At 43.8% G+C, this 7,999-nt stretch overlaps 1 pseudogene; it reads right to left on the reverse strand.

Moving 5' to 3' along the window:
• Window positions 1-2,506: 2,506 nt before the first annotated feature.
• Window positions 2,507-6,562, reverse strand: LOC136471471 (uncharacterized; annotated as a pseudogene).
• Window positions 6,563-7,999: the final 1,437 nt, after the last annotated feature.

A 7,999-nucleotide genomic window follows, 5' to 3' on the forward strand; every position in this document is an offset into this window, starting at 1 on the left:
TTGGTGCTCGTGATGGGTGGAGAGAGCGCGGAGCGGAGGGCGTCGAGGGTAGCGGCAGCCTCCGCATTGGCGCGTTGCGAGGTGGCCGCACGACTCAGGCAGCAGACGAAGCGCCGCGATGGAGCAACACGGAGTAGGGCTTCCCCGCGAGCAGGGTGATATGGCCTCTAGGCAGTCCAAGAGGAGGCCGTAGATCTCAAAGCAGTTCGTCGTCGGGCGGCCTCGCCGCCCTTGTCGCCCGAGCCAGGACTCGCCCGACGAGCGGCGGGAGGAGTGGAACGCGCGGCCAGAAACGTGAGGAATCGCTTCGCGAGGAGGCGGAGGTAGCCGCGTCGGGAGGCGGCGGGTGCTTGTTGTGCTTCGTCGCCCTCTTCGGTGGTGGCTTGGGGTTAGATTTGAGCTGGCAGTAGGGGGTGAAGGGTTTAGGTAGGCGCGAAGCGAAGTGGAGGCCGGCGTAGGAGGACGGGACGGAGGGCAGCGACGAGGTCGGCGGCGGCGGCCTCCATTGCCGTCTAAGGTGGATGAGCGGAGAAGCCAAATTGGGGAAAATTTGCGGTCGTATTTGGGGATCTCGGGGTGGGAATGGGCGGGAAAAGGCGACTTTTACTCGTATTTCGGAGCTGGGACTGGGAGCGGCCGTTGAGAATGTGCGGCTGCGGACTTTCAGTTTTCGATTGAAGTAGGAGGCGACGAGGCGTGCCTAGCAAAGATTGAGAATTGGGCTTTCTAGCTGGGCTTTTTTGAGGCATTTAGTGGGCTTTTGCATTATTTGAGATCAAGCTTATAGGTTTGCTTTTTCTAATGTGACTCAAAAAAACTAATGGTTGAAATATTTTAGGTTTGGATGGAGAAAAAATTGTGATTGATCCATTCCAGTTTCCTATGGCCTCGGGCCGCCGCCCATCGAGGCAAGCACCAAGCACCCGCTAGCCCCACCTAACACGATCACCCCTCGCACGTGGACACGAAAAGAACGTCGTCAACAAGGGACGAGGTCATGTCAGTGTTCCTCTGATTTTTGGGACGAGTTTATCTTAAATTTGAAGGAGAATACTCCCTCCGATCTAGTTTATATAACCATAGTCTAATATGACAGAGTTTATTGTTAAATTAACTTATGACCATTCATTTATTTTATCTTATATTATTTATTTATTTATATTATAAATTTATTATTATTAAATAATTTATATGAATTTAACAATAATATCAAGTTTGTACTAAAATAATTAAAAATTATTGATTAAACTAATGGTCAAGATTGTAAAGTCTAACCTTTAATAATGTGTATCTATAAATTGATGAGAGCAGGTATTTACCTATGGGACGATGACTCTATTGCCCCTAACCAAACCCTACCTCATATTTATTCGCTAGATAGACTCAAACCCTACCTAAAATCAGACCCCTAGTTTGGATTTAGGGCTCTCTTTACATTTATGAGTCCTATATTTTCGTTCTCCAGCTACAACAGCAACCCCTAATACAAGATTGCGAGTCACTTCCATAGTTGTCAATAACACATCACTAGTAGGTTGTTGAAATAATCACTTGGAATTTGATCTGGGCGAGGGGGTGTTAGAGCATCTCCAAGAGTCTTTCTAAAGCTCGCTCTCTAAATCATCATTTGGAAAGTCATTTGCATAAAAATCGCTTTATATATCTTTTCACTCTTCAACAGTTTTTCTATATCTTGTTTGTAATGTAGAGAGCCTTCTCATTTTTATATATTTGGCTAGAGAAAAATTCAGAATAGAAGATGGCTATATTTAGATAACCAATTAAATGGTCCGTTGGAGAATATTTTTATCAAAATCTCTATCCTAGCAATTAGGAAATATTAGAGTCTCTTGGAGTTGCTTTTATAAAGGCCGTGGACTAAATGACATGGCAGAACCAATGGCCATTAGGCAGGAGCGTGTGTTTAGTTGTCCTCGGTGTGGCAAGTTTTTGGTCCCATTTTTTCCTATAAAAAATTGGAACAATCTTTTTTTCTAATATAAAATCACACCAAAGCTTTTATCGTCCTTTCAAAAAACTATATAGGCAACGCCGAAGTCGACAAGGTAAATCGGCACTCAAATATGTTGTGTGTGGCAGTCTCAATCACCAGGACATGACCAACGTTGCCGTATCCATGTTCCACATTCAGGGAATATCTACATTCCGAAAACACGAATGTTCCCATCCCCACGTTATAAAATGATACCCCCAAGTTTTTGTTCCTGTTCCAGGAAATGATACCCGTTTTCGTTCCGGTTCCAGGGACCGAAACATGGCTGCTAAGGGCTAAACCATGGACACTAAAAAGCAATTGAGAACCGACACGTGAGCCAGACATAAGTATAACATTTTGATGACAAAAAAAAAAGAAACTAAGAATAATACTCAGGTGATAAAAAAAGAGAACATAACAAATAATTGTTGCAAGTTGCAACAGAATAAGAATTCCCATGCACAAAACTGAAGTACGAATGCAGCCATTTCAACACTTATACGTCACAGTCCATGTCGCATCCCTGAGTTTTCTTTCATTTCCATTTGCAGAAAGTAAATCAACAGTCATAAGGTGTAACCAAATCCTTTAATGGGTTCCTAGTTATAATCACCACATGTGGCAACAGTTAAATCTTGCATTGGCAATGTTACAGCACAGAATATAGGTTCTACTGCACCAAGTACGTGTTCCTACAATAAAATGCTTGTTCTCAGGGTTCTAAACTCTGCATAGCAAACTAAAGAATACAACACAGGTTTCATGTGTAGCTTGTACAGCAAACAAAGGCAGGTGGGCGGGCTCAGCAGCTGCAATTACACAGTTGTTCTGACGGTGACTTGAGTTCAACCAAACTATGTTCCAATGCAGCTGTTTAGGTGGACAAGGCATGAAAACTGAACTTCTAGGAGACCAGAGGAACTCCTGAGACCCAGAAAAATTGATTAAACGTCGCTTATTTTCCATATGGATGATACCTGCTAGAACCCCGAGCACCTGTACTCCCACCACCAGTACCACCAGCAGCTCCACCTGCTCCGCCATAACTGCCGTATCCGCCAGTGCCATAACCACCTGGGGCGCCACCATAGGCGCCACCTCCATATGCACCGCCTCCATAGGCACCCCCTCCATAGGGGCCACCACCGTAGGCACCATATGCGCCATATGCACCTCCATACATGGATCCACCATAACCCCCCAAAACCAGACCCAAAGCCAGCATTGCCTCCATAGCCATACCCTCTACCATAGCCATATCCTGCTCCTGCGCCACCATCATATCCATAACCCGCTGCAGCAGATCGATAAGCACCACCATACCCATAACCGCCGCCACCCCCACTGCTGCCACTGCTGGCACTACCAGCTCCACCACCACTACGGTAAGAATTGCGGTAACCTCCACCTCCGTGGCTTGATCTCCCATTGCTGCTGTGATCAGATCCATGTTTCTTTGGTTCAGCCTTCTTTATTTCAACCTGCGAACAGAAACCATAAAAAGTTAACTGACATGACTAAGACATTTAACTGAAACAACAGGAAAACCATTTCTTCTCTGTTAATCAGCACAATCATCTTAGATCAAATTCCAATTCTCTATGAATCGTCAAGAAAATGAGCAATACCATACATTAAATAACCAAAAATAAGGAGGTTAAGATCACAAGGTGTGAGCAATACCAATAAATGTGAATTTAGAAGGGAAAGAAAAACAATGCCTTTTCCCTATAGAAGAGCTATAGGGTTCTACTCGGGATGTCGAAGCACCTATTATAGCCAAAATAGTGGTCACATATCAGGACCTAAGTCGTATTCTAGTCTATAATTTCAATACCCGCATATGAAATTATGAACATTTCTAAGTCTATTTAGTTTTTTTGTTCTACTTCACTATTGAGTGAAACATAAGTTTACAACAAAATGAATTTAAAAATCTAACCTGCTTCCCACCAAGATCACGCATTCTCCCCTCTGATATGACCCTTTCAACAGAATCTTCACTTTCAAAAGTGACAAAACCAAACCCTCTAGAACGCCCAGTGCTATGATCTAGCATTATCTGATGTTCAACCACCTTACCATACGATGAAAAGTGATCCTTCAACTCATCTGAAATTTTGTACCTTCTCAGTATCATATACAAATTGAGTTCAAGATTTCTTTGTTGATAGCAAACACCTACCTTCAGTAAGAGATGGTGGTAGCCCACCGATGAAGATCTTTCTTGTCTTAGGGCCGTCTTTGGTGGTCATCTCTTCCCTCGGGACTGTCCTCTTGACTTCAACCTGCATAAACCAAAGTTGATAGGGGTCGAGAGAAGCTAAATGTCAACTAAATTGCAGAGGTTTGCAGAGCTGCAAACTGAGGTCCCTGTTACGGCCAATCTAAATTAGATGTCCTACCGTTCTGCCATCTATAACGTGATCATCCTCCAAAACCTTGTCTATAACAGATGGATCAGAAAATGTAACAAATCCAAATCCACGAGGCATCTTAGTATGCTTGTCCTTCATAATTACAGAATCAGTTATTGCCCCATACTTCTCAAAATGCTTGGAGAATGATTCTACATACAAACAAATAAACCATACAGATTTGTCAATTTGGAAAAAAGAACAAATCACAAAAAGTAGCAAACCAAGTTGGAGACGGACGAAAAAAATATTTCACATAAGAGCAAACCTAGAAACATCATTCGAGAAACCAATCAACAAATGCAAATCTAAAGGTAAACTACATCACAGATGACGAGCCCTTCTTTTATTAAGCATAAACCTATGGAATTTCTTGCATAACCCATACTGTTGTATGTATTGGGGCAAGAGAACATATGAATTTGAAAGGAGCTCATGATTATGTGCAAGCTATCTCATTACTTGTCAGTACTTGTATCTTAGATTAGTTAATTCAGGCAACATATCTAAGCATTATGCACTTAACTACATACATAACAGGAATATTAATTTTACAATTTACTATGCAATGTGGGACAAACGACTCATTAATAGAACAAAAACCGAGTAACAGGCGTTGGAAAAGATGTAACAGCTTTCCTTACTGGTGTATCCTTTACTCAAATACCAAGTGTGTTATAAATCAATACAAACTACAAATGCAGTACAATGAGTAAAAGCAAATATGGGCATGATGCAGGAATTCACAATTTTTACTGTATCCCACTTATATATTGAAAAAATGTTTAAAGGCTAAGCACCAAAAATATGCTCAGCAGCACAGAACATGCAAAGAAACATGTATCTATAAAGTGCATCATCAATCGTGCACATAATTTTTTTGACTAGTCACCCAGGTATATCATTCATATGTCCTATTCCAGTTAGAAGTTACAAAAATTCACAAACTTGATTAAAAACATGGGAACATAGTTGAATCCATGAGACAATAACGGCAGCAAGTCAACCAATCAAATAACAAATAATGCCACGGGCAAGAAAAAATGCAAGAAAACACATGAATAACATTAAGCCAGTATAGCAAAAAAACACAGGCAAACAAGGAAAACAGCCTCAGCGTTGTAACCTGTCGGACATGTAACGGACATGCTAACAGAAACACTACTTTCCGCAACAACAAAAGCCATATCAACCCTTTATGACAACCTGCTGCGCAGATAGTTTGTGTTTCCACATTTTCACATGAATAACATTAAGCCATTATAGCAAAAAAAAAAAAAAAAAAAGGCAAACAAGGAAAACAGCCTCAGCGTAGTAACCTGTCTGGACATGTAACGGAAACATGATAACAGAAACACTACTTTCCGCAACAACAAAAGCCATATCAACCCTTTATGACAACCTGCTGCGCAGATGGTTCGTGTTTCCACATTTTTATTTTAGCATTCAAAACATCTATAGAACCAAACTAGACAAATCGAACTCCGGGAGCACCTTTATTTTAGCATTCAAAACATCTAAAGAACCGAACTAGACAAATCAAATTCCAGGCGCATCCAATCCAGTAAATAACATAAATTTTACCTTCAGTTGTCTCCCAAGCAACGCCTCCGACAAAAATCTTCCTGCAAAAGGCAAAAGTATTAGCTCTCCTCCTGGCTCACATCCTTAATCCTTAATATTCAGAAGCCATAGGGCCCAGATCGCTCACCCCGACGAGTCGCCGCCCGCCCCCTGCCCATCCTCTCCGCTAGCATCGCCGTACCCAGAGGCCCCATCCCGGCCTCCCCGCCTCCCGGGGTGCCCCTCCTCGTCGACCTCCTCCTCGTCGTACCCGTTCAACGCGTGCTGGTTGTCCTCCGGGTACCCCGCCATGCCGCAAACTTCCGCGCAACCGCCGCCTGAGATCGAAACAACGGAATCTGAGCCAACACGCAGAAACCCTAGCTCGAGCCTTGGAAGAGGGCGCGGGGAAAAGGCGGATTACCTCGGATTCGCAGTAATCAGAAGGCGGGGTTCGGGGCCTGAGCAAACCCTAGCGGCGCTGCTGCGGGTGCGGGTGAGGTGGGATTGCAGGAGGAAGGAGATGAAAGAGAGACGGAGGAGGCGGAGGCGGAGGCGGCGGCGGCGAGGTTCGGTTTAAGTCCAACGCACAGGCGGCTCCAGGCATTTATATGAGCCGTGCGCGACGGTGCGGGTTAGAGACACAGAGAGGGTTTGGGTTTTGGACGAAGTTGACTAGAGTCTTGAACCAGGACAAATTTCTACAAATCACTTGCGTTTGGATGCCGTGCTTTCAAGAAACTTTGATGCCGTGGTTTCAAGAAACTTTAGTTTAAATAAAAAAGCAACAGATGTGTAAAACTATGGTTTTATAAAAGATTTAGAGTGGAGTTTTGGTACAGGTCAGTTTTACCAGTGAAGTTGTTTTTTTTAAAAAAATAGCTTCATTAGTAGTTTTCTTAAGGGAAGCTAATCTATTTTGAAAAAAATATTTAGCAAAACAAAGACATCGAAGGAATAAAAATATCAAAATGCCCCTAATTACCTTTTTCTTTTCTACTCCTGGCGTCTTCTTCCTTGGAAATCTTCACGCGAGAGCCTGTACCGCAAGAGCTGGTCCCCATGCACGCACGCAAGAGCCTGTACCAGCTCACAGCCAGCTGTACTCGAGCGCACGCAACAGGACGCCCGGCACCGCGCCGCGCGCTGGTCCCGCGACGCCAGGAGGACGCCCCGGCGACCGCGGCCGAGGCGGCGCGCGCCGGCTCCGCGCCCGCCCTGGCCCCGTGCCGGAAGCCGCGCACCCTGGCCCGGCTGAAAGGTCTCCGGTGTTGGTAATCGAGTCATAATTTAGGGTGTACTAATTGTCAGCTGTTCGAAAGGCCGTAAATGATCGTGGATTATTTACTGCTGGCTGGTTTGGTGTGAGAGAAAAACACTGTTCCTGGTTGGAAATTTACGATCGTTTACGAGCAAGCGAACAGGCTGTGTATTTATGTGAATACACAAGTGATCAGTCTATACGTACATGTGTGTGAGCAACATATGTCATAAAGATGAAAATAGCTCGGAGATATTGCAAGCTCACACATGTGATGATGAAAGAGCTTATTGCACATGAGACATGACATTGAGTCATATGATCAAGGTGGAGAAGATCAAGACAAGACATGGCTTAATGGACCAGTTGCAAGTATGAAGGGCAAATTAGAGCTTTGGAGCAATGGACCGCGTGACGGTGAAGTTTTGAGCAAGACTTAGCGCCGATGAACGAAGACAAACGGTGAAAAAAAAGTAAAGTCAAGATCAATGAACCAATATAATCACATTATGATATAAAGTGGATCAAATCATTGTTGATCGTGTTGGTGCATGTGTTGCATCGACAATTGGAGGAGATGGAATGAAATGAGCAAGGCAAAGGTATAACCTGGAGCATTTCATTTCACCGCGTCATAGGTGGTATAGAGAATTTATGACTCGGGTTTAGGATAGATTGACGTACTATCAAGAGGGACAAATTTGTTTGTATATCGGTCATCTAGTGCCACTCGAGTGATCTAAACTTTGCATCGTCGCTAGG

This window comes from Miscanthus floridulus, chromosome 8 (genome assembly GCF_019320115.1).
Source record: "Miscanthus floridulus cultivar M001 chromosome 8, ASM1932011v1, whole genome shotgun sequence".
Classification (NCBI taxonomy): domain Eukaryota; kingdom Viridiplantae; phylum Streptophyta; class Magnoliopsida; order Poales; family Poaceae; genus Miscanthus; species Miscanthus floridulus.